This window comes from Protopterus annectens, chromosome 11.part0 (assembly GCF_019279795.1).
Source record: "Protopterus annectens isolate FY-2018-M chromosome 11.part0, PAN1.0, whole genome shotgun sequence".
Taxonomy (NCBI): Eukaryota; Metazoa; Chordata; order Ceratodontiformes; family Protopteridae; genus Protopterus; species Protopterus annectens.
Window position 1 is genome coordinate 1,537,520,000 of NC_056745.1, and position 26,967 is coordinate 1,537,546,966.

The window sequence follows — 26,967 nt, forward strand, 5'->3', positions numbered from 1 at the left end:
CTTGTTGTGAGATGACAATGTTAATCGCTGTGGCCGACTATAACTAGTATACACTGCACACCATTAAATCTACGCACCAGAATCTAGGATCCCTTTATAGAATCAATGGATTCCTTACAGATACTGTAAGAAAAACTCTAGCCACCACCTTCTTATTGCCAAGTCAGTTGAATGCTGCTCCTGTTAAAATAAACTTAAACAATACTCAAAGAAACTTACTACCAATCTCTCTCATAGGATCCACCATTGTCATAGCTTAATGCAATTAAACTGGTTTGAATTACACAACTACCAAACATATTCACAACTAACTACAACAGACAAACTCATTCATCATCCAGAAAAATCCTCTGTGCTACAAAACATATTTCTGTCCTACTGTCCAGCAAGGGACCTCTCTTCTAGTAACAAATTCTTACTAGTCACAAATAAGTCAAATAATGTTGCAGGAGACAAGCTGTACACTGAATAAAACTCTCTGACAAATTCAGTAGGTTTAAACCACTGCTTAAACATCTTAACCAATCCTGGTCCTGCACATACTCATCACAAGGTTAAAACTTTGTGTTCACCATATGATACTCTCCAAATACTCTCTTTAAACAAAATACTTTCAACTTCGTACTGAAATGACAAAACAATTTTTATCATAACTGCTGCCTGTACAATCCACTAAGTTGCACATTAGCTTTCTCTTTAGTAATGTCCACCTCTGTAAAATCTTAGAATGTATAAATGCAACTACAGTATGTGTATAAATGTAAATAGAAATATAACTACTTTGTGTTTAACTGGAACTTAGTATAATGCAACGTAAGGAATGGATCTTTTCTTCCCAGCCTGTGCTGAAAATGGGTTCTACCCAGTCAGACTTTCCCGATAACCAAAGACAAATAAATAAATACATGTGCATGTCTATGTGTATCTATATATCAATATAAATCTATATTTCCTTATCTATCTATCTATCTATCTATCTATCTACCTAAATAGATAGATATCTGCATTTAACAAAAATTCAAAATGGTCAGCCCTTATAGAGTCTTCTCCCACATTTCTAGTAAATTCATTGTGGATCTTCCAGCTCATGTTGTCTTTATCATTACTTACCATCACCAGCTACAAAACAGTTCTTTTTATACACTGTGGCCATCTTGTCACTCTCAAGGATATGAATATAAACTGGAATAAGCACTATGCATCATTTATGCATCTAATGAGTCAATGTATTTCTACATGATTTTTCACTGTATCTTTTAACATTTTTGACTTTGCATTTCTAAATGGCAATGGCTAATCACATATGCTACAATGACACAATGATCTTAAAAGCAAGCAAAGCAAACTTGAGTTTATGATTTCTACAGAAAATACAAACCAAAAACAAAACATCATAAAAAATGAATTTCTGATTAGAAGGCTCTAGCTTCACAACCCCCAGTGGGGAATTCACTCCCACATCTCCTATTTTTTTCACACACCTTTACTGAATTATCACTTGTAACATAGGCACATTTACATTCATATAAAATAAGTCACACTACAATTAATATAACAAACATTTTACTTCACATATATTCCTATATATCATATAACCTAAGCAACATTACATAAATTATTTTCAAGTCCTGCCTTTTTTAACAAGAAATATCTTTATTAAACTATCACTTACTACATAGGCAATCATACATTTATACAAATGAAAACAAACTACACCACTAGAGTCAAGCTCAAAAGGGTCTTCTTTCCCCACTGATTCTGCCAAGCCCATTCTCTTGGCTGTGGTTTCACCAAGTAGTAGGTATGGACATTGGAAATCTCGTTCATCCATTCATGTGCATCACTAATTAGATGACGAGGCATTTGGCTACCTTAAGAGAGTCATAGTTACTCCCGCTGCATACCCATACTTCATTGAATTTCTTCACTTTGACATTCAGGGCAAAGAGCAGAAATCACATCACGTCAACACGCATCTTGGCCTTCATTATGCTTTGTTTTAATTAATCAGTCGGATCCCCCCGGTCTGCACCAGTTCTATGTCAGCTGCTAGCTGTTTGACAATGTGGGACGCCAGAATGGACCAGCACCTACCACAACCAGGGTGATCCACAGGATGGGCCCAGCATGCATCCAGAGTCACCGCTTCCATCCAACCTGCATCCCCCAGGAGGGGGAGTGTGGCAAGAGGGTGATGCCTTGTCCAGCCTCTGTGTGCACCCAGCCCCGCTTCATACCTGAGCCCAACTGACCCATTCCTTAAAGCCAATCTTTATCTCAAAGTTATGGATCTGGCTTGTTGACTTCCCTTGCCTACATTGTTCTAACATTCCAGAGGCTGTTCACTTTGGAGACTTGCTGCAGCTATGGGTACAGCCTGGCATTAGGCTTACACCATCTCCCCCAGATTTTCAAGGGCTGGTGAGAGCTCTCCTGATACCACCAGAACCATGATGCTTTCTTGCAGTAAACCCATTCCAAGGTACTCTGCCCTTTACAAAGAAAAGAGGACTCTCCCAGGGGCAACTGCCAGCTTCTGTGGGATTGTTTGTGTCACCTTATTGATTTCAAACCATACTGATGTACTCCCAGTTGCAAACATTATACATTACTTAAAATCTACCCAATCATTTTCAAACAATACGTAGTTCATTTAAATCGTGCCACCTTTTAAACCTCATTCCTTCCTTGTATGTACTGTTCCCACAATTCCCATTTTTTCTGTGTAGTTTGTTCCTACAACTTTCTAAATATCTCAATTCCAGTTTTCCCATATCCCCTAATTTATATATATCATCTCCATAGTCATGTAATTTTCATGAAAGTTTAATCACTATTTAAAACAAAACAGGTTCCCACACACGTCAACAACAGCAGCAGGCAACCAAATGTGTAACCCACTTAAAAGCCAACTAGCTGTCTTGTTGAAACTATCATATGTAAGCATTTGTAATAAAAGACTCAAATGTTGGTCACTCTGGCGGCAATGAGGGTAAAGTCATAACTATGATCCAACCAATGTGGGTTCAATGAGTGGCTAAGGGTGTGATGTACTGGTAGGGAAAGATGGCTGTGCCCATCAAGGGATGAGTGAACTCACTGGTGATTCTCACAAGGAGATGAATTGTGTAAAGAAGGGAGTTACACATGGACACAACCAGTGAGATTGGGGGTAGGGAAAGGGAAAAGTGGGCAGGGCATATAAAATTTAAAAAGTCACCATACAGAAGCACAAATAGCCAAGTCCCCAGGATGCCCTTAAGAGCCTTGATTGGCCACAGCAACACTGGAGCAAGTTTTGGGGGATAGGAGAAAGCTGATAGACCTACAGTGGGCATGTGTCACTGTGGGCCAAGCCAGTATAAATGAGGTCAGAGAGGACCAAAAAAAACACCTGAAATTTGTGAAAGAAAACATTGCCCGATCACTTGGGTGCTCTGTGTGCTAAGGGGACTCAATAGCTTTCCTTCTCTGTTTTGCTTGTGACAAACTGTTACATGTGCAGGAGCAAACAAATGAAATCAAACTTACTTCAGTGAAATATTTATGCTGATGCAGTTTTTTTTATATATTACAGCAATACTCATGTTTTAATGCCAGAAAACATATTATAGGGGAATATTCTTTATTTGCTCTTTACTGGAACAGAATTATTTGAGTAGTTAGAATAGAACAGAAGCTAAGAAGTCAATTGAACTATGCAGCAGATTTGTAGACCTTCTTTATGACTAATTTATCACATGTAATAGACAAATTCTTGCAAAACTAAAATCCCCCCCTCATCTTTGTCTACTATAATTGAATAAAGGCATTTTTAAAAAAGATGTACTTGCGTGATCGCTATGTTAAATTACTCACTGTATTGCAGTCTTACTGTTATTATCTGGCTAAGGAAATATTGATATAATTTACCTTGTCTAAGAAATTAGCAGCCTTCATCTTATTATACTCTCGCGGCATTGTCAAACAAAAGTATCGATTCAGTGCCCGACTTAAACAAAGTAACCAAATAGTCGCTGGTTTGTTAACATATATATGCATTTCAAAAATTAAGTCAAAACTTAATTAGTATCCAGTTACTAAGAATTAAAACGTTAACATGAGTTCATGATGTGTCAGACCCTGGCAAATGAGAAATACAGAATATCTCAGTATTTATACAAATGAAAATTTGTTTTCATACCTGCTATGTACTTTAGCATATGATATTTTGACAAAATTGCTGCCAAAGTGCCTAAGCATGTGGACATAAATAAGCATGTGGCAAACCACATGTGTTTTCAGCAAATATTCTCTGTTGATTTGACTGTTACAAATGGACTTGTTTTTACATTTCAAGGATAATAGAATTGTTAACACACTTGGCAGGTGGAAGGATTTGAATGCTTGTAGTATAAACTGCATATAAATAAGGAAATGACAGGATAATGTGTTCACAGTTATTTGAAGAAATACAGAGTGCAGAAAGGTAATGCTTTATAAAAAAAAACATTACTGAAACATCATGGAACAACATACAAATCTAAGTGCACTTGTTATTCAAATTATAAGATACTGATATAGAATATTGAAATGAAGCACAGTATTACACCAGTAGGGTACCCAAAACAAACTCAGATATGTATGTATCCACCCTTTCAAGTACATCTAACTTTAGGCCTTATATGAGAATAGGTGTCCACCTGTGAACTTCACCACATGTCATTCTAAACAGAAATCGACTTCAAGGGGCATGTTATTTGGTACAACAGAGGTACAGGCTTTTATTGGCAAAATGTGCTTCATTTAACTCAGCATGTCTCAGATTATTAAATAGTCAGATAATAAACATGTAATGGAAAACAGAAATTACATCATTCAGTACATGTTTGAGGATGACTTTTATTTTAGCATTTATTGACACAGTAATGGGTTTATTGAATACATGAATACTATAAGAGTTCAATAACTATTCAGACTGTGGAAGACTGCTGTCTGCCTTTTCTTTTGTACACCTGACATATCATTAGTTGACCAAGTAGAGCATGAAGAATGGACCCTTTATTTAATTGACTGTTGAATGATAAAATAGCTGAAGAGAAATACTTAAGAGTTCAGGATTGCCAAATATGTAACTTTAGTGATGTGCTTGAGTTGTAAGTCAGATGTCATTTAGAAATAAACATCCTTGCAAGTGGAGGGATACTCTGTAATCAAATGAAGTGAACATACTCTGAAGATAAAGTCAGATTCTACTTCAAAGTGATAAACCAAGTAATTAGGCATTAGGAAGAAGTATCTTTAAATACATTGAGTCAAAAAGATTCCCTGTATTGCCTCAAATGGCTGAAAAAGTTTGAAAAGTGTTCCTGCTCTTCATTTTTTTTGCTTGAGACACAAACCAATTATCTAGTCATGGCATGGTTGATATTACATAATTAGACATAATCAGCCAGTTCAATGTAATTTTAAGGTACATAGCTAACATTTCATTTTTATATATCTAAACCTCTTAACATATGTGCTGTAGAAAATGTAATGTGAGTCATTTTAACTTCACTAACCCCTTAAACACAAAATATAGCTGATGATCATTCACACACAGTCATTGCTCTGCCACTCAACAGAGGACCTATATTTTATCAACTGATGGTCATGTCTCAAAATAAACAAGTGCATGAAAAAAAAACGTATTTTGTATTTACCTTATTTTCTGTCATTCTGATTGCAAGCAATCCTTTAATGTCAAGTTTTCAAACTTGCAAGTGATAAGCAATCTGCTACTGGCAAATCTGGCATAAAGAAAAGTATTTTAAAGCCAAATTAATAAGAATGAGATACAGTTTTCTCTGATATTCTTCTCAGTCAATTCACAGTGGATCTAATTCCAAAAACATACCTAGTAACTCTATGGAGATCAATATATCACTTTATGCTCCATTGGTGTGACCCAATATTTAATATGTTGCTGCATTCAGTAACCAGTTGAAACAACTTGAAACAATGGAGATTTTCCTTGCCAGAAAAATCATATAGTTTGAAAACCTGAAATATTTGGAAAAGGTCCGTGAAGTTTAATTTTTTTCTGTTTCTTATAGGTTACTTAGTTATGGTACTTATACGTTTCCTAGAGGTCACCTGTGCACGATTGAGAATGCAATGCCTGATTGAAATGTTATGTCTAGAATGTACTGCTGGGTAAACCAACATCAGAGCTGGGGAACATAATAGTAAAAATAAATACAAACTAAAAAAATGTGGCATGTACTGTTTGCAAGCTGCATAAGAGATACACTTGTCATGGATTTTCTGCATTGTTTTATGGCATTGACTTTATTAGAGTCTGCTTTGGGTTATTAAAAAGGCAAATCAAGTTTCTTGTATTTGAGAGTAGAAAAAAATGTCACACTTGCCTTTTAAATGTAAACCTTCCTGCCTCAGCCATGTCCATTGACCTAATAAGTTGTGTCATATTTTTGATTAATAGCCCCCAACCCAGAAAATCATTATCTATTACTCCTTTCATCTATTCAGTCATTTAAGGTACATTTCTTTGAAACACTTCTGGGTGGATGGTATTCCAAAAATATCTACCCAGAAAGCATAGAATATGCAGGTATTTGAACTAGCATCAGTTTTCTTCTGATTTGCCAAACCTCAAGATTAGCACCAAATACAGCAAATGATTTAGCATGAGATGTAAGATAATGTTCTCTTTGATATAGCTGTTTAGCATTGAGGGTCTTTACAGTTTAGAAACTTATTTGGCTTTATGGCGATCATATTCCATGCACATCAGTTCCTGCCCATTACTGATTTCAAGCACTGGTGGAGACGGAGCTCTTCTCAAGGCAGGCATAACCAGCATTGCCTTAGTGGAAACCTTAAAATAGTATTCCCACAGTGGACTGTCATAACTCATGGATAAGTCAGAATATCTCTGCAAAAAGTTTAACATCAACTTCAGATTTATTAAAAAGCTCATTTACTAGTACATAATTCAATCTACAGCACAATGCAGCTAATACAGTAATAGAAAACTTTTTTTTTTATAAAAATTAGATATTATTCAGAGTAAATAAACTCTAAACACACCAATCATCAAAAGGAGCAAATTCTTTGGTCCAAATAGGAGATTGCAAACATTGCCAAAGTATTCCCCTACATGCAGCAAACTTGTATGCAAGCAGAATAATGGCCAACACATAAAGGCCATTGGTACTTCTGAAATCTATAAGTTTTAAACCCTTTTGTGTACACCACATTATAAGACACACTCCTCAGCCCAAGTTCCAAATAAGTTTATGTTAAACATTCAGCACTGAGGTTGTCCACCACACAAATCTGCTTTTAAGAAGTCGCTAACCATGTTATCAACCTCCCAGTCAGAATCCTTAAAACGTTGCTGGAATGTGTGCTCTACATTGCCCTTCAGTTTCACACTGCAAGAGGCAAAGTTTACACCCTGGAGATGGACGACTGAGAGATCAGTAATGATCTATGAACCTGTGAACCTTTACAGTAAACCTCCAGACACTAGATCCAACCCAGTTTGGTTTCATCAAGGGCAGGTCATGCCCACTCAACCTGGCGGACTTCTTTGAGACAATCACCAAAGCAATGGATAAGGGCAAAATGGTTCACACTGGCGTATCTTGACCTGGCCAAGACATTTGACACAATACCCCATTCATACATTGTTGACAAACTCAAGAGGTTAGGTACAAAGGCTTATGTCACTCAGTGAATAGCCAATTAGCTCACAGGCAGGGCCCAGGAAGTTAGAATTGAGGAGTCCCTTAGGGATCAGTCTTGGGGTTGCTCTTTTTTGGCATTTACTTCTCTGTATTCAAGACCAATGGCAATAGTCTTTGGCTGACTAAATTTGCAGATGATTTCAAATTAGGAGCTGTCATTTAATTCCAAACTGACATACATGTTCTCCTGGAAAGGCTGACACAGATAAACAACTGGTGGCAGAGCTATGGACTAAAACTGCATACCAACAAATGCATAATAGTATCCTTAGGGAAGTTAACCACCCCTGGCAACGTTTTAAGGATTCTGACTGGGAGGTTGATAACATGGTTAGAGACTTCTTAAAAGCAGATTTGTGTGGTGGACAACCTCAGTGCTGAATGTTTAACATAAACTTATTTGGAACTTGGGCTGAGGAGTGTGTCTTATAATGTGGTGTACACAAAAGGGTTTAAAACTTATAGATTTCAGAAGTACCAATGGCCTTTATGTGTTGGCCATAATTAGCAGCCGATGTTGTAGCCTATCCCATCTCAATCCTGATAAATAGAACTATTACAGAGGCAACCATCCCCTCAATCTGGAAAATATCATATGTTATCCCTCTTCACAAAGGAGGCTCCTCCACGGAAACATCGAACTATAGACCTATAGCAATATTGTCGCCTATAGCAAAAATCATGGAAAAGTGTGCTCACAAGCAACTCCTACACCACCTCACCCTAAACAATCTTCTGTCTAAAACTCAACATGGGTTTCGCCCCCATCATAGCACTACCACTGCCCTCCTTTCCTTTGTGGATTCAGTAAATAACAATCGGAACAATAAATTTATAACTTCTGCTCTCTTTCTTGACTTGTCAAAAGCCTTTGACATGGTCAATCACCAACTATTGCTCCACACCCTTGAATCCTTTCACCTTGATAACTTGGCCCTACGGTGGTTTGATGCTTATCTTTCCGGTAGACAACAAGCTGTCCAGTGGCAAAGCAAACTATCTCACTTGCTACCAAATACCATAGGAGTTCCTCAAGGCTCCATACTTGGTCCCCTTCTCTTCTCTTTATTCAGAAATGACCTCCACTCAGTCATCCCCAAAGCCACCTGCATTCAATATGCAGATGATTCTACCCTGATTTGTTCTGATGTCTCTCTCTATAATCTCCAAGTAGCCACCCAATATTGTTTCACGGCTGTTGAAAAATGGTTTTCGGAACGGAAACTCATTCTAAATCCCATAAAAACTAAGCTACTTCTAATCTTCCCCACCTCAGGAATCCCCTCAGGCCAATATCCGCCTCATTCTAATGATAAGATCTTTCACGTTCAATCCATTAATGGCACCATCGTTGAACCAGTCACCAACACCAAACTACTAGGTGTTACTATTGATCACAAGCTCAAATTTGATGTACATATTAGTCAAACTATTAAGACAGTTAACAAGAAACTAGGCTCCATGTACAGAATTAAAAACTTTCTAACCCCTTATACCAAACTTACTATAGCGAGAACTCACCTTCTCTCCACCCTACTGTATTCATCCCCAGTCCTATCCTTCCTCAACAAAAATGAACTCAACAAACTCTCAGTTGCTTATAACCACATCGCTAAGTTCGTGACTGGATCACCTTACCGTACTCATCACTGTCTCAACCTTAAGAAACTTGAATGGTTAGAATTACCTAATCTTCTTAAATTCAACCAACTTACGGAAGCATTTAAAATAATTAAGGAACCAGAAAAAACCCTCTCTTTGAACCAACTCCTGACCCCTTACTCCAACCTTAACTGCCTCCGATCTTCTAATAGTGTCCTGGTACAAACCAGGAAATCAAATAACTCAGGAGGTGATGCTCTCTATGCCAATTCTATTGGAAGGCTATGGAACTCCCTTCCCAATAACCTAAGACTTGCAACTTCAATCAGCCATTTTAAAACCAGTCTCAAGTCATTTCTTAAGGCACATTGGCTATGCCCCTGTGACAATCCTGACTAACACAATGGCTCCTTACCACCCTCTCAGCATTATCTATAGGACTTCCTCTCCTAAAACTTCTCTAGTTTCCTTTAAACCTATTTCTTTATACACATTTGCTTCCCTTAGATTGCCCCCTCCTATCACCATAGATTCGACTTGTCAACGAAAATATAGCCTTCTCCCTTGTGATTAAAAGAGCAAACCTCTTTACTTCCAAACCTATCTCAATATCTGGGGTTCTACTCAAAATTATAACTGCGCAACCTAATAGAATGTTATTGCAATGAGTCTCTCTGTATTTTGAATGTTTCTGATGTTACTCTATGTATTTTTTGTTCTTTTCAAATGTGGAGCTTTTCTCCCCGGGTCTCTGCTGAAAAAGGATATGTATCCAGTCAGACCAACCCGGTAAACAAATGTAAAATAAATAAAATAATAAAATAACTATCATATTGACAACACACCCATTAGAGTTGACCCAGTAGTCAGAGACTTAGGGACACACAAGGACAGTAATCTAGCCTTTGATCATCATGTGTCAACAGTAGTGAGGAAATCATTCCATGTTGAGCAACTTATAAACAAAGGCATGGCATCTAGGTCCAAGTAAGGCATTGTGTCACTGTATTCAGCATTCATCAGACCTATCATTGAGTACAATACCTCTTTTGGTATGTACCTAACCAGGCATATCCAAACAACTGAAATGTCCACAGAGGTTCATCACTAAATAATATAGGGTGTAAGTAACCTGTCCTATGCAGACAACATCAAGGCCCTATCCCTTTATTCTGTCTCCTACAGGCTGCTGAGGGGAAAGCTATGCCTGGCATACAGAGCATCGTCAGACCCCAGACTGATGGACCTCCTGCATATCCGCATATCTGCAAATCAAACAGCACCACAATTACCCATTCTAAAGCTTAAACCTTGCCTATGATATAAATATGATCTGCTGGAGAGGAAGGTATGTATCCCAGAGACTACCCATTTCTGGAACAGGCTCCCCATCCATCTGAAGCAGAGTTCCTCCCTAACCAAATTCAAGTGTAACTTGGACAATTGGATTGGAAACAGAAAACTCATCCCTGGTTTAGCACCTACATCTCTAATGGACACAGGCAGACTGTAAATGGTTCATCTCCCAGGTCCCTGCTTGTAAATGTTTCATCTCCCAAGCCCCTGCTTACACTTATCAAGGGTACTAGAACTTGTCAGAGATTTGGGATGCATGGCTAGGCTTAAAAAGGCCCTTGTGGTCATTAGTCTAGCAAACAGCTATGAACCAATGAACCTAAGACATGTTCTCTGATTAACTAAAATAGGACCAATGAGCATAGTCAAACATCAGCTCTACAAACACAAAACACAGTCTATCTCACATCAAATCTCATCTCAAAAAGCTTTTGCCTCCAAACACATGAGTAATTCAACCCACCACAATTCCTAAACAACATATTAACAAGGAGTAAGTGAAATCTGAAACACGGCATCAGAGTCCAACTAAAGAGCTACCATAAATGACAAATTAAGCTTCTTCATCTGTCAGCAGCCATCCACTGTCATCTACAAATATGCAGAGTCTGTTGAGATTTGTGATTATAATTTAATAACCATCCAAAACACTATACTCTTCAAAAAATATATTATTCAGAATAATTTAATAGTATTTAGCTCTTTCATCTCATTAAAGAGACTTCATCAGAATACACACTAGTACATTGAATTATCCATTTAAATAAGCTTAATCAATGACATCATGATTTACATAATCAAATTACAAACTTCCACATAAAATTAAAGGGATGCACCCATAACATACTTAAATGCATTTAAATATGTAAAAATACATAAAAAATACATGCAATACAATACCTCCATTTATAAATATTATATTGATAAATAAAAATTTCATTGCATCAGAAATGCATCCTAAAAACTTATAACGTATTTGCTCTGTCCATTAACATAGGAACAATGGATATAGTGTCATTTAGACCGGGTGGAAACATAGCAGCTAATTTTAGCTGCCACTGTATTTCGTTTTTTAAAAGATTTTTCCAGTCACCACCTCTAAGATTCACCCTAATAACGTTCAGAATCCCAAACACAAATTTTACAAACCCCATACAGGAAAGAGAATGCTTACATAGAGCACTGGTTAATTTATTTTTCATATCATTGTTATGTTCATAAACTCTGTTTTTTAACATGCGCTCTGTTTTTCCCACATAGAAGTGGGTACATGTCATACAGACTACCAAATATATCACCCCTGTAGTGCTACGATTTCCCTTCCTAAATAATAACTCTGCTCTTCAAATTACTATTCAAAACTATACTGTCTTGCTTAATAATATAGGGGCATTGTGCACACATACCGCATGCTCTAGTTCCTGAAAAACTCATATTCGTCCCTTCAAATTTCATTTCAAATAACTTTTTTAACTTCATACCGGTTTTATTAACAGACATAGATCTTTATCCACTCTTTTGAATATCTCATTACTAGTTCTAAACATATTCCAGTTAGTTTCCAATGCTTTTTTTACTCTATTAGTATTGGTATTAAATTGTAGGACACAGGTTTTATTATAATTACTATTCTGACAACTGCCCACAGGACCCTGGTCATTATTAATCTTAGTAAAGCTTTCCCCTAAGGGTGGCTTATAGAACGTACTCCATTTTTCATGTACTTCACTAACAATTTCATCCACCAAATATCTGGGATACCCTCTCTCCTGAAACATATTGGACACCTTTTCAAGCTCTGGGCCCAAGTCTTCAAAATGTGAGGTCATACGGGCTACCCTGATAGCCTGTCCCTTGACAAAATTATTTTCTGTCCCAATGGATGGTTACTTTCAAAGTGCAAATATGCATTGCAAAAAGTATTCTTTCTATATATCCTGGACCTAAAAGCATTGGCCCCTTTGATATATAAGTATCTAAATAATTGATTCCATTCATATCATACTGATATGTAAATTCCAAGAATAATGTACTAATATTTAAATATTGTATAAACCTCAATATTTCTTGCTCAGGGTCTTGCCATAGAATAAAAATATTGTCCAAATAACGTGAATACAATTTTATATTACCCTAAAAAGACCATTTTGGGGTAACATGAAATTGTATTCTCATTATTTGCCATCTACAATCCATGAGTGGTGAAGACCAAACACGAGATGTTTTTAGGCTATGCTGCAAGGGCACATGAGCTGATGTAGTGCCATCCACTTATTATCACAGCTGAGTTATCTCACATATACCAGGCAGTGTAGTATGGTGATGGCACAGTCATGATTAGCTATAGGTAGCTGCCCCATGGCAGAGACCTCTGGTTTGGGACAGTCTATACAGACCCTTCTCACAGACATATAGAAGTTCCTGACATTTCTGTCTGGGTTTATGGATTACTGCCTCATACCCAGTGATACACTGTACACTGGAGAAGAACTTCACTCAGCACAACTTGCCCTTACATATGCATCTGTTGCCATGCCACAACCATTACCTTTCACATGGTAAATATGGTCATATCCTCCCACTGGCACTTCAGGGCTTCAGCTGCCATGAAATTCTGCATGAGGTACATGGCTTAAATTTTTTTTAGTGTTACTATATTGTACAGCTGTTTTAGCATATAGAAGTAGGACTGTCAAAGTTGCTTTGATACACTAACGTGTTTCTGTCTGATTTAATAAGGGATTTAATGTATATATCAGCTACCATGTATGTGAGCTGGCCTGATATAGGAGAAGCATCTGAGCCTAGTGATGATGATAACCAAAACATGGTGCAGTTGGCAGCCAGAGTGCCACTTTCAGGCACACCTACAATGGTGGGCACATTAATAAGCCCTTCCACTGACAGCGCCTTTGCATGTACAGCACAGTACTCAGTTCAAGATTACCACTTTAGGACAGGAATTGGCTGATAGCACAGGGCAGGGTGCCTCCTCTTCCCCTGCTCACCAGGCAACAGTGGGCACTGGTGATTTCCCTGATCATGACACCATTCCATGTTGGGGACTAGAAATACCTAGGTTCCCATTCATCACAGAGCTAAGTTTCTCCATGTCTATTGTACAACATATGTGCAGGGAAGCCATCAACGTGCAGGCCAATACCATCTCAGCCACTGCAGAGCTGATCAGAGTGTGTTTGAGGTGCTTTTGTCCTGCATATTTGTTTTTTCAGAGTAGTGCATGTGATGTGGAACCAAGCTTTGTCTATACAGAGCCTTTTAGAAGTGAACAAGGGTGAAATCTATATCCTCCAGCCACTTGACTGCTGCTACACACCACTGAAGATGCTACGCACAATGGCATCCCACATCCACCTCCAGTGGGGAAACTCACTGTGGGATGGCTAGGACATGGTCACTGTCCCATAGAGCTACATCTTCCACAATTGCTAAAAATGGTGAGTCACTGCATACCACTGTAACTGCACATGTATATGAGGTGCAAGTGTGGACATCCTCTTGGCATGGTCCATTGCTCATGCTCACAAAACACACCATCACCTACCAGCCACCAATTCTGCCAAGGTCATATCTCAGAGGTGATGACCCTGTGCATTGAGATACATAAGGTTGTTGCATGTACCTCATGAAGATTTCTTGAACCAGTCACTGAGACATGTGCACAGTGCAGCAACATCTTCAGGGACTGTGTCCACCCACACACAACCAACAGCTCCCACACCTCTGAACTTATACCACACACATGTGTCACCACTTCCTCCCTGCATTGTTTTCCAAGCTTACCACACTCCAAATCACAACATATATGCACATCTACATAATTACCCTGCACTCACAGTGCCTATTGTCAACCACTCTCACTGTAGTCTTCCCCAACTGTGCATATGATGGAAACCATTCCCTGATGTCAGTGCTCTGTTACTGATGTAGTATATGTCTGATGCATAGTGTGGACAGTCAGTACTCTGTATAGCATAACCTGGTTTCAGAATTACATGTTTCATCATTACTGTTCATTATGCCTAACCTGGCCCTTAGCTGTGAAGCAGATGTTGTCTCCTAGCTACATTTGCACTATTATGTGCCTGTCTCCTACTTGTATAGGGATTCCCAGATTAAGGGTATGCAATCAACTTTCTGTGAAGTCCCTCCTCCACTTCTCTCCTCTGATGACATTATTCTGCTACATCTCTCCACATATCAGCATATTATTTAATATTGTACACATGAAAACTATCTTACTGAAGGTTTCTGGAACATACTATAGAGTGCCTGTAGAGGCACAGCAGTGGAAGCAGGTCTTTATTATTCCAAATAATAGTGTGAAGCTAAAACAGTGTTTCAGTCAATTCAGTGTCATGGATTCTGTGTTTTACATTGGTGCAGCGATCTATGGCTCAAAATCATATTTGGTATCACCATTAAGGTGTCCCTGAGGGAAATAACCATGCATAGATTGCTAACAGATGTTACACACAAGACAGATACATGAATCATGGGCATTGTCTGTGTGGTGCACTGACATATTGTATGTTATACCCTGTGAATTGTACACCACATGGCAGTTGATGGAGTGGAATTCCTTACATTCACTATATTATTGTTCCTCTGTCCTATTTGGGACATGGATGGTAATGTGGGTGCAGGCAATAACACCAAATACATTCAAGAAGTGGGATATTTCACATAATGCCCACATAGCATTTTTGTTTTCATCTGGAGTACACAGAAGTTCGATATGCTCTTCCACATGCTATGGCATGACACCAGAATTTGGTGTAGTAACTCTGAGGCAGATGCCTGGGATATGCCTACCATGTCATCAGTTAGTCAGCGGAAGTTCCCTGTAGCTAGGATTACCAGTGTTGCTCATGGTTTAATGTTCACAGGACTCAATATTCCATGTATTACATGAGCCTGCAAGTGGTATGAGCAAATATATGCCTGTTCCTATATTGCATCTCTGTCCACATGGTATCAGTCCACTATTTCCATGTTATGGAGGTGAGGAAATGTTAGGTGCAGTCAGATCATTTATTGTCATTCAGGGTGTCAACATACACCTCAATGGTACTGGCTGAGAGGACGGCCTCCAACAAGTATATTTTGGTTAATCCTGATGTTGTTCCTTTCAGTAGTGCACAATCTCTGTTCACCAGGGGTTTAATGTACACAACTACAGTGTCTGTCATGATTCATTGCATAGTCTTCTGAATTACTCATCCATGTTTTTACTACCATTTGAATTCAACATTGTCCTCATGATCATAAGGTTGCTTATTTACATCTAATTATATGGTCATTTGTATGATATGGTGACCATGTTTTTTCATGTTCTTGTGTGACTACATTAACAATATCTCTGATTCACTCCCACCCCACAAGTTGCCATTTGTTGCACAATTTTGCTTTGCACATTGCGTTACTTGCTATTGTCTTGATTCACATCCAGAAATAAAGGATGCCATTTGTAATAGCAACTGTCATGTATATCTGTTTTGTCTGCTTGCCTTGATTAATAGCATGGTAGTTGTATTGTTGTTATTATAATCTAGGATATAGGAAAGTTTTTTTTTTGTTTGTTTGTTTGTTTGTTTTTTTATACAGTAACCATGCCTCATTCCTAACTACACTAGGATTATAGAGTTTTTTTTCCCAATATTTATTTATTTTGGAGGAACAGTTTAGACATTGATTTTTTTATTTATTTTCATAAAATGCCTTTTTCTATTTTTTGTTAAAGAGTTTTTATGTCAGTAGTGATGGCATGCTTACCCTAGATCTGCATGGTGTGCATAACATGGAAGTGTACACTGATAAGTTATTGCAATATTGACACCATCCATAACAAGATTATTGTTTTGAGTAGTTGCCTTAGATCATCTGATGTGCTTGCTTGGTTGATTTTCTCTGGCATATAAACCAATGTGTGTGTCTTTTTGTATAACACATAGATGAAAAACAATTCTGATGTAACTAATACACAATGAAAATATTAACATATCATTTATATGTGTTTAGTCAGTATCAGGGATTTGTTAGGCTGTCTTTTTAATTTAATTTTAGATTTAGCTAAGGTTGACAAAGTGCTTTGACTCTACTTAAATACCCCCATGATAAAGATGAAGGGAACTTTTTTTTTGTTTTATCCCATAAAGGACTGCAGCACTGAACAATATATATGGAGCAGACAATGTTTCATTAACAAAGTTACAGATTATGTGTTGGGATAAATAAACAAAGAAAAACACAGTGTGTGTACAGCCTATCATCTTAAATTCATACTATGACTTACAATGCCACCTCCAGTATGCTGGACGATGGATGGTTCCACTCTGCCACAAACAGCTGGGAACCCAAGAAATATTAACAGTTCTGTCTGTATTTATAGGCATCCCATACACCTTCTTAAAGGCATAGATTTGCTTCTTGTTTACCTGCAATAACACAGATATCTGCATGGACAATTTAGATTTTTAGTGTGTTTCACTTCTGTTCTTATCTAGATAAATATGGTCTTGGTTCAGTGTAAGAACATAAACTGATGATTATTTGGTCATTTTAACATTTCTGCAAAGCTTACCATGTAATTACAAAACAGCAGAAGTTTAATAAGAAGAAGAATATAGCTTTCTGCCTTGATAGTATGGTGTGACTGTTGACTGCAGCTGTCTTCTGCAGACTTTTCATCTGCTTCATTGTGTGTGAGGTATTTACTTAACTGGCTAGTTTTATGTCTGTTTGAAAAGGAAGAAGAAATAGAGACTCCCTAAAAGCATGGAATGGAATGTATAGACATATAAAATGACATTGCCACTTCGTTGTTATGCATATTCACTTGTAAAATGTTGTTTTTATCTTAGGGATATTGACTAAAAAACGGTTGAATTTTTTCATGCAGCAGATTTGATAGGCTACATTCTTTCATGAAGAAGAAAGGCATACATAAAATATGGCCTATTACTTTGAATTTCCAACTTACCCCTTAGATTTAATAAATTCTGTGTAGGCATAGTGGAGACTCTACATGGAATGTTACTGTGTCCATTTATACGGTCACCCCTTGGCAGCACGCCATGCATATTAATCATGGTGTGTTGCCGAGGGAGAGCTGTGGGACACAGTTATTGAATCAGTGCAGGGATTGTGGTGCTAGCTGTGTCCACAGATGAGTAAGACACTCCCTGCATTGCCCAGTTGGAGACTACCTCTCAACTGTACAGATTTTCGCAGAATGTCCAGAGTTTTGCCTCATATTTTTGGTGTGTTCCTCCTAAAATCTGTACTTTTCTGGCAAACAGCTGAGGATTGAAGTCATTAAATAATGACAAACATTTGAGTTTGAGACTCCAAATCCTTCAGAATATCCATGTTAATGCATAACCTATTACTCTATCAACTTTCTAAGTTTGTAGGAGTAATATTTAAAATCTATCCCTATTTGTTCCCCTATCATTTTAGGTTTTGCCCAGATTTTTGGTTCTAAGAGGTTGAAGATATAATCAATGTAATTCAATTTATTTATTTATTTATTTTACAAATCTTGTTTGCGTGGCACTGCACAGAACAGTACTAAGCAGGGCCAAGACACCAGACATCTAAAAATAGAAACCGGATGTCTGTAATTATTTATCTAAAAGTCAAGTTTAAGCATATCTGAGCAGGTTTGAGTGGCACACTGCAGTGCTCAGCACTGCTTAAACGTAGCTCAGAGGTGTATCTAAAGGTATAGCAAAATTCCAGATATCAACATAGCTAAATGGGTAGAGTTACGGCCTCATGTGTAGTAGGTGCAGAGTTTAAATACATGGGAGGGCAAGTTAATGATTTTCTTCAAAATAGAAATTATGCAAATTATTTTTAAATACTGAGTTGCTGTGCTCAGCTAAGCTCTGCTAAGACCTGCTAAGCACTGCATAAAACAATAACAGCTGAAATTGTTTATGCACTGCTTGGCATCTCTTGGCTGATTTGTGTAGTGCAAAGCACTGCTAAGCATAAGGGTTTTAGCACACCTCAGCTGAGCTGCGCTGGTTTGTGCTATACTAAGGGATGACTCACATTTTTAAATATTGCCCAATGATGTGTAAGGGTGGGAAAACCGGCTATATTAAGCTCAGTAGGTGGGAATACAGCATAATCTGTTGGAGTTTGAACTGTGCAGTAAGCATGACTTGCATTGGAGAGGGTTCAAGCTTCTGGGCATGGCAGTGGGGCATTCAGGAGTCCAGAGTCATGGTTGGACTTCTGGTGAAAACCATGATGACCGGGTGCTGCAGGGTCAGTTCCAGGGCTCAGAGTGCAAGGCAGAAACTTCAGACCAGGTGGCATGAACTCAATAGTGTACCAGGTATCCCCCACACAGGTGAGCAGGTTCATCACCACTATGACGATCTGAAGTGCAGGAAGGGGGATGTCTTGGACACTTTGGTCCAAGAAACTCAGGCAGGGAATGCCCCACAAGTTTGTAAGTACTGTTAGTATGGTTTCACCAATACGTAATCTGAACATCTGATAGACAGGTATGCATAATGGTCTGCTTCTACCCCTACAGCTGCAGAGGAGAGAACTTGCAATGTTGAGGAGCATGCTGGGTACTTGGCCAGGTTGCGCTGTGTGTGTGTGTGTGTGTGTGTGGTGAGTACAGATGTATTTTGCAATCTATAGTCATATAAGCAAGAAAGAGTAAAGCATTAACTGCCATTAGGAATATACAATAAAGATTGCATTGCAGTGAATGTGGAAGTCATAGGCGCCAGAACCACAGGGCGAGTGGGAGGGAGTGACCCTCCCCCACTTTTACAGCTGCAAGACCTGTAAGGACTCATGTGTGCATCACACACTATTTAAACACAAAAGTGCGGGAAACAACTACCTGATCACATCAAGCCTGCTGGAAGATCATCCATGGTAAAGAGAGATTTATTTATGTGTTTCCCCCAAGGCCGTCATTTATTTATTCAGTAGCTGGTGTGCTCCATTTATTTATAAAAGTAGCTGGTGCTCCATTTATTTAGGTAAGTAGCTGGTGCTCCGATTATTAAGTAGCTGGTGCTCCGTTTATTTATCTAAGTACCTGGTGCTCCATTTACCCGCAGTGGTGGTGCTGCGGTAACGTTGTCGCCTCATAGTAAGACGCTGTCCGGTTCGATTCTCAGCTAGAGCATCTTCTGCATGGAGACATGCGTGAATGGGCATACCTTCGTTGAAGGTTGTGCATCAGGCCTGGCAAGCCAGTACTTAAAAATCAACTGCCAAATTAGCGGACCGGAGTTCTGCTGTGGTGACCCCTAACCGGGAAAAGCTGAAAGACACAAACAAACAAACAAACCTGGTGCTCCATTTATTTATGAAAGTAGCTGGTGCTCCATTTATTTATTTAAGTAGCTGGTGCTCTGTTTATTTAATTAAGTAGCTGGTGCTCCACTTATTTAATTAAGTAGCTGGTGCTCCAATTATTTAATTAAGGTAGGTGTGTGTGTGTGTGTGTGTGTGTGTGTGTGTGTGTGTGTGTGTGTGTGTGTGTGTGTGTGTGTGTGTGTGTGTGTATCTATATCTATGTGTGTGTGTGTGTGTGTGTGTGTGTGTGTGTGTGTGTGTGTGTGTGTGTGTGTGTGTGTTTTGGCACATACTTTTGATCTGTTCCTCTTAAAAATTGTGGTTTTCTGGCAAATCAGTGAGAATGGAACTCCCTAAATAATGATAGCCCTTTAAGTTTCAGTCTTCCTATCTTTTTTGGAAACACATGGTAACACAAAACATTCAGTCTTTCTATCTTTTTTGGAAACACATGGCAACACAAAACACTATTTTAGCAACTTTCTAAGATTATACAAGCAATATTTAAAATGCGTCCTTGGTTTTGGTCATTTGCCCCCCCCCCCCACCCCCAGATTTCTTCTGCTGCGAAAATTGAGAGATTTACTTGTGTCAAGTAGATGGTGCAGTGGTAGTGTTGTTACCTCACAGCAAGAGGTTCTCTGATTTGATTCTTGGCTGGGGTGCCTTCTATGTGGAGTCTGTATGTCTTTCCTCCATTTGTGTGGGTTTCGTCTGGGTGCTCCAGTTTCCTCCCATGTTACAAAGACATATGTCTGGAGCATTTCTCCCTGGACCTCTGCTGAAATTTGGCTTTGTTCCAAGTTGGACTTTCCTCTTACATAAATAAAAAATTGACAAGGAGCTGAGAGCTTCAAGTTAAGAGAAGTTTAGTGCTGCTTATTCCAAGTCTGCTTGCATTGTTAGTAGCACAACAGGTAGTAGCCTTACTTTTGATGCAAAAGCCTATAGGTTCTATTCTCACAGTATGCAGATGGATCGCTGATACTGTACTGTGTTGTACTTTAAAGGGAATGGATGCTGCAGTCCTGTGAATGTCCTCCTTTTATTTATTTATTTATTTTTTATTTTACATTTGTTAACTGGGAGTGTCTGACTGAGCTGAAAAGGCCCTTTTTCAGCAGAGGCCTGGGAAGAAAAGCTCCACATAGAAAAATTACAGATACGTTTAGTTATTTAGACATGATCAGTATACACACAAATTACAAAAGTCATGTTTTTACAGTGGTATTCAGCACATCAACGGTTACAGTGGAGAGAACAAACAAAAAATATTTAAAATTAAAGGTAATTAATAGATTTGTGGTGTACAGCTGAGATTTAGAACATAGGTAGAATACATACATACTACACAGGTACAGTACATACATTGTAGATTAGCCAGTGTTTGTGAGCAAGACTGAAAACTATTATCAAGTACTCTAGGTTTAGTATGTGTACCTTATTTGCTTTCACTAGCCTGGGGAACAATTATGGCACTGCCAACTTTGCTTGAGATGTTGCCTGATGAGGTCTTTAAATGAGGCTTTGGATGATGTGTTTTGAATGCTAGTGGGGACAGAGTTCCATTTTTTAGCCATTGAACTACTATGTAGTGCATCTCCAAAGCTATTGTAGCTGTTGGTGACTTCTAGTAGTAGTTTGCTTGATGATCTAAGAGGCCTTTTGGCTGAGTGATGTTGTACTAGGTTTTTGAGGGCAGGACAATTATTGGGGAGGAAATAGATAGAATGACAGAGGCAGAGCTGATTGTAGGGTAGGAGGTTGGGCAGTTCAAGCCAGTGGAGCTGTCTCAAAGCTGCACAGTGATGAGTTCTATATGAGCGATTTGCAGCAAAGCAGGCAATTCTGTTATAGCAGGCTTCCATTTTGCTTAGTTCAGTTTTGTTGAGATTAGTCAGAATGAGAGATGCATAGAGTAGGGTGGATAGAAATTGGGAGCGAGCAATGGCTGATCTTGTGTTGTTGGTAAGAAATGGTTTGATACGGTAGAGTGATCCCAGTTTGGCATGTACTTTTTTAATAATTAAGTTGAGATGACTATCAAAATTTAGGTGGGAGTCTATGGTTATTCCCAATAGCTTAGCCTGTGCCACTGGAGTGATTGGAGTAGCATTTGTGGAGTAGATAGTGAATTGACTGTTTTCAGTGTTTTTGTTAGAACTTGTTATAATCATAAGCTGAGTTTTCTTTGGATTGAGGATAAGTTGGGCTTTGGTAAGATAGTTTTCAACATCAGAGAATGCTAGTTGAGTTGTTTGCAGGAGAGTGGGAATGTTTTGTGCAACACAGATTAAGGTAGTGTCATCTGCATACTGAATGATAGATGCATGCGATGTGGAGGTATGGAGGTCATTTGTAAAGACTGTGAATAGTAGTGGTCCTAAGATAGAACCCTGTGGGACTCCTATAGTTATGGGCAGCTGAGGAGAGAGAGAATTTTCCCATTTCACAGCTTGGTAACTGTCAGTTAAGTAGTTTTGGAACCAGGTAAGAGTAGAATTTGATAGGTGATATTGGTTTAGTTTTTTAGCAGAATTTGGTGCAAGACTGTGTCAAATGCTTTGCACATATCCAAAAAAAGAGTTGACACCTGCAGGCCTTCATTTTTGAGATGGTTTACTGTGTCTGTGAAGCAGAAGAGGGCTGTAGTGGTACTATGGGCAGGTCTGAAACAATGCTGAGTAGGTGACAGGATGTTGTTGTCTAGGAGATATTTTAGCATCTAGGTATGGATGCATTTTTCTAGGATTTTGGCCAGGGGGAGAGTAAAGCAATGGGTCTGTAGTTATTAAGTTCAGAGGAGGTCCTGCCTTTATGTATGGGTGTAACATAGCATATTTTCCAGAGTTTGGGCAAGTAGTTTTCAACAACTGATCTGTTTATGAGAGTGGAGATTGGGATAGCAATAGCATCTGCTATGAGTTTCAAGAAATAGCAGGAGAGTAGGTTGGTTGCTGTTGAGGTTTTTAGTTTGGAGAGCATGCTTTTGATTGAAGTGGTGGAAACTGTTTTGAGGGTAAAGCTTGTATTAGTGTTATTTGTGTTGGGGGGGATAGTGAGGAAGGAACTGTCCTGCGATTCTAAGGAGAGAACTGAGTTCACAAAGTGGGAGATGAATTGTGTTTTGATGGGAACTTTAGTGTCAGGGGTGGTTGGTTTGGGGGTAGCCTTTTGGGTGGGTTTTAGTAGCTGGTTTGCATTTTTCCAAATTTTCTGGGGGTTGTGTCGGTATTTAGTTTGTAATGTCATATAGTAGGATTTTTTGTCCAGCCTAATGCATTTTTTTTGCATGGTTGCGTAGTTCTTCATACTTAGGCTTTGTGTTTCTTTGTTTTTTGATAGTAAAGCCAGGCAGTGTCTCTGGACTTGAGGATTTGTTTGGTTTCTTTACTGAGCCAGGGGTTTGTAGAGGTTCTAACCTTGATTTTGCACAATGGAGTGACAGCAGACCTCTCAACTAATTGGGGACACATTTCAACAGAATCAGGGGCAATCAAGGAAAAATCAGGGACAATCAGGGACACTTTTAAAATATTAGTGCTATTAACTTGAAACATTGACAGAATCAGAACATATGAATGAATACACATTTTCTGAAGTAAAAGTAGTTTATAACTCTTAATCATTGGCATTATTTATTAAGTGTAATTCACCACCTTTCCTTCAAAAGTCACTAGTTTTAGGAGGGATTAAGAGGGACAGGGTTAAAATTTGAGTCAAAATCAGGGATGTCCCTGAAAATCAGGGACAGTTGAGAGGTATGACAGTGTTTACGTGTTGTAGAAATGTTTTGTTGAAATATGCTACAGCCTGGTCAAGTGGGAGGGTTTTTAGGAGGGTCCAGTCACAGTTATACAGTAAAGTATTAAGGACCTCAGTAGAGATGTTTTTTGTGTTTCTAGTGGATATATAGTTAGTGGTTTTGCATATGCTTGTTCTACTATGTATAAAGTATATTATGTTGTGGTCACTCAAGGTGTCTGGGAGACTGCCTGCGTGGGGGTACAATGTGGCGTTGTTAGTTAGGACCCAGTCAAGGATGGATTCTCTTTTAGATTTTTATCACATATAGTTGGCATTTGGACTAGCTGCTGGCAGCCATGGAGATTTATTAGATTACTTGCAGGTTCTGATATGTAGGTGAAGAAATCTAGGTTGAAATCCCCCAGAATAAGGGTTTCTTGTGAGTATGTGGAAAAACACCAGGATAAGAAGTCTTCAAGGCTAGCAGGTGTATTATGAGGTGGAATATGAATCACAATTGTGGTGATGGCCTTTTTAGGGTGAAGTTGAAGTTGTGAGATAAGTATGTCCTAATTATTGGGGGAGGGGTAGGAGTTTGGTAACTGACGTACAGTTAAGTTGGATTTATACAGTAAGGCAGTTCCACCCCCTTTACGAAGTGGTCTGTCTTGTCTAATGATATTGTAGCTGGTAGGAAGAACTTCTGAGTTAGCTATGTTTTTATTTAGCCAGGTTTCTGTTAAAGCAACTATGTCTGGGGAGTAGTGTGCTATTGTGGCCTGGAGTTCAGGTATTTTATTTTTGATACTTCTAATATTAATATTTATCATTAAAAGATGGTTGGTTTTGCTGCTGTTGTTGATTTGCCCAGGGATGAAGATAGTGGGGGTGTTATGTTCTGACATTTGTGTTGGAGCAGTTTGTGTTGGACAGGATGGATTTGGGCCTGGGTAGGGCTGGATATCCCCACTTATGGTGAGACTGGTGTTAAAATGGTGATACAGATGTTGGAGTTTGGTGAGGAGTGTGAGAAAGTATTGTGGGTTTTTGGAGTAGGAATGAGAGCATATGTGTTTAGTTCTGAACTGGTCCGTTATGCAGTTTTTAAACAATTTTGGGCAGATATTATTATAATGTGTGGTGTCTGTATATGAGAGTGCATAATGCAGTGTTGTGCTACTATGTTTTGGGATATTGCTAGAGTCATAACTTGTGGCGTTATAAAGAATTATGAGAAGACAGACTAGACTTAGTTGTATGATAGTCATGGTTATAAAGTTTAAGTTGGTTCTGGGTGGGGGTCTGAATAGGAATTATAGGGTTGCACTATATGTGGATGGGTAAGTAGTGTGGGAGATGTAAAAAATGCCTAGTGGGAATGAGAGTGTTTGGGAGTACTTTGTGTGGAGCAAGATGGTGTGGTATAATGTGATCTGACTTGAGGAGCTGTGATTGGTGGAGGTGATGTGAGGGTGAGCTGTGGGTGCGGCTGTGATTACTATAAATGGAAAGGTTGTGGGGTGGGAGGGAATAGGGGCCGGGGCAGGGGAGTGGAGAGCGCCCGAGCGTTAGCGAGGGTGAGCGGAGTGGGGCAGAGCCCACCAAGACAAGAGTAAAAAGTAAGTATTACTTTACAAATCTGAACACTTTAAACAAATTCCTGAGGTCTAATGGCTTACTAGCAAGCAGAATGCAATTGCTAAAGAGCACTTGTGTCCTGGTGGGAGACTAGAAATTGAAAGATGCCTCCCTGCTCAGCAGAATTCTAATATAGACTTAGTATTGGGGAGGGGGATAGCACAAGGGGTGTAAACCAGGTGGAATGCAAAGAAACCAGAGAGGCAGTCAGTGGAAATCTATCAGTAAAGGCCTCAGAGGGGGTGAGTAATAATTCAAACTACCTGTAAAGTGAAGGAGAGAAGAGACAGCAAAGTTTATTAAGATTGGGAGTGTGTCTTCACATTGACTTGCTGATCAGTAACCAGTTTGTGCACAGATTAGAGTAGGGAGATACATTAGCAATGAAGGGGAATGTATAGAAATGCAAATAAATAGGTAGGCCTCCAAGTGATACAAACTAAGGCAGAAATCACTGAGAGGGCTGCTTGATGGTTAATTTAGTCACATGGATCTTAATTAAATGTATACTGTCTATTGGACAGTTAGGATTACTGCACTAGCTGGGGGGGGGGCACAAGGCTACAACAGTAGGTTTTATTAGCACGCTGAGAACTGCTAAGAAATACTGCTAATGTAATAGCTTCACTCTCATAAAACATACAAGTAGAATGCATGGGTGGACTGACCCTACTCTTGGGGCTCAAAATGTATATCCTTGTTTAGTTTTGCAGTACTGATTACTTCTTATATTGTATGGATGGAGTGGTAGCCACAAACTGCAGATTTGCTTGAGTGTGTTCAGCAAGAAGAATGCAATTGCTGAAGAGCACTTGTGTCCTGGTGGGAGACTAGGAGGAATTACTTAGTAACTATGAACTTGTTAGTTTGCCATCCATTCCCTATTGCAATACTACTAGCTTATCATTTTTAATGTAACATAGGCAAGTTATTCTTCAAGGGCAACAGCCACTTTATTTGAAGATGAAACAATGAAATATAAAGTTGTTTCCTAGCAGCAACATCTTCATTAGTTACAGATCCAGTTAATGTGGAATTATTTAGATGACTTACTTCTGCAGAGATTTTGCATATTTACTGATATTGGTGGATTGTAATGACAAATGTTTTAGTGGCCTTTTATGGTTGCATTTTCTGAAATGGGTAGTTTTGTCATTATTGGTTCATGCATTTTGTTTCATTGCTTTATTAGAAGACTATTCAAACTACAAATTTAAAACACATTCTAACAACTGGTGCTGTATTATACAAGGACTATAATTTAATACAATCAGGAAGGTGAATCAAAGAACACATACATGTATGCATGGCCCTAAAAATATGTTTGAAAACAACCCAGAGGAAAGTGTGAATGGCTCAAAATCAAAAATGTTAAGCTTTACTCTTGTTACCATAGCACTGAATTAAGGTAAAACAGTTCACACCAAATTATATTGACCTGGCCAAACTTTTTGATCGAATTACATCCTTCTAAGTTGGCTGTTGCTGATTGAAGGCTTAGTGTCTGTTATTCTAAAAATGTATTAGT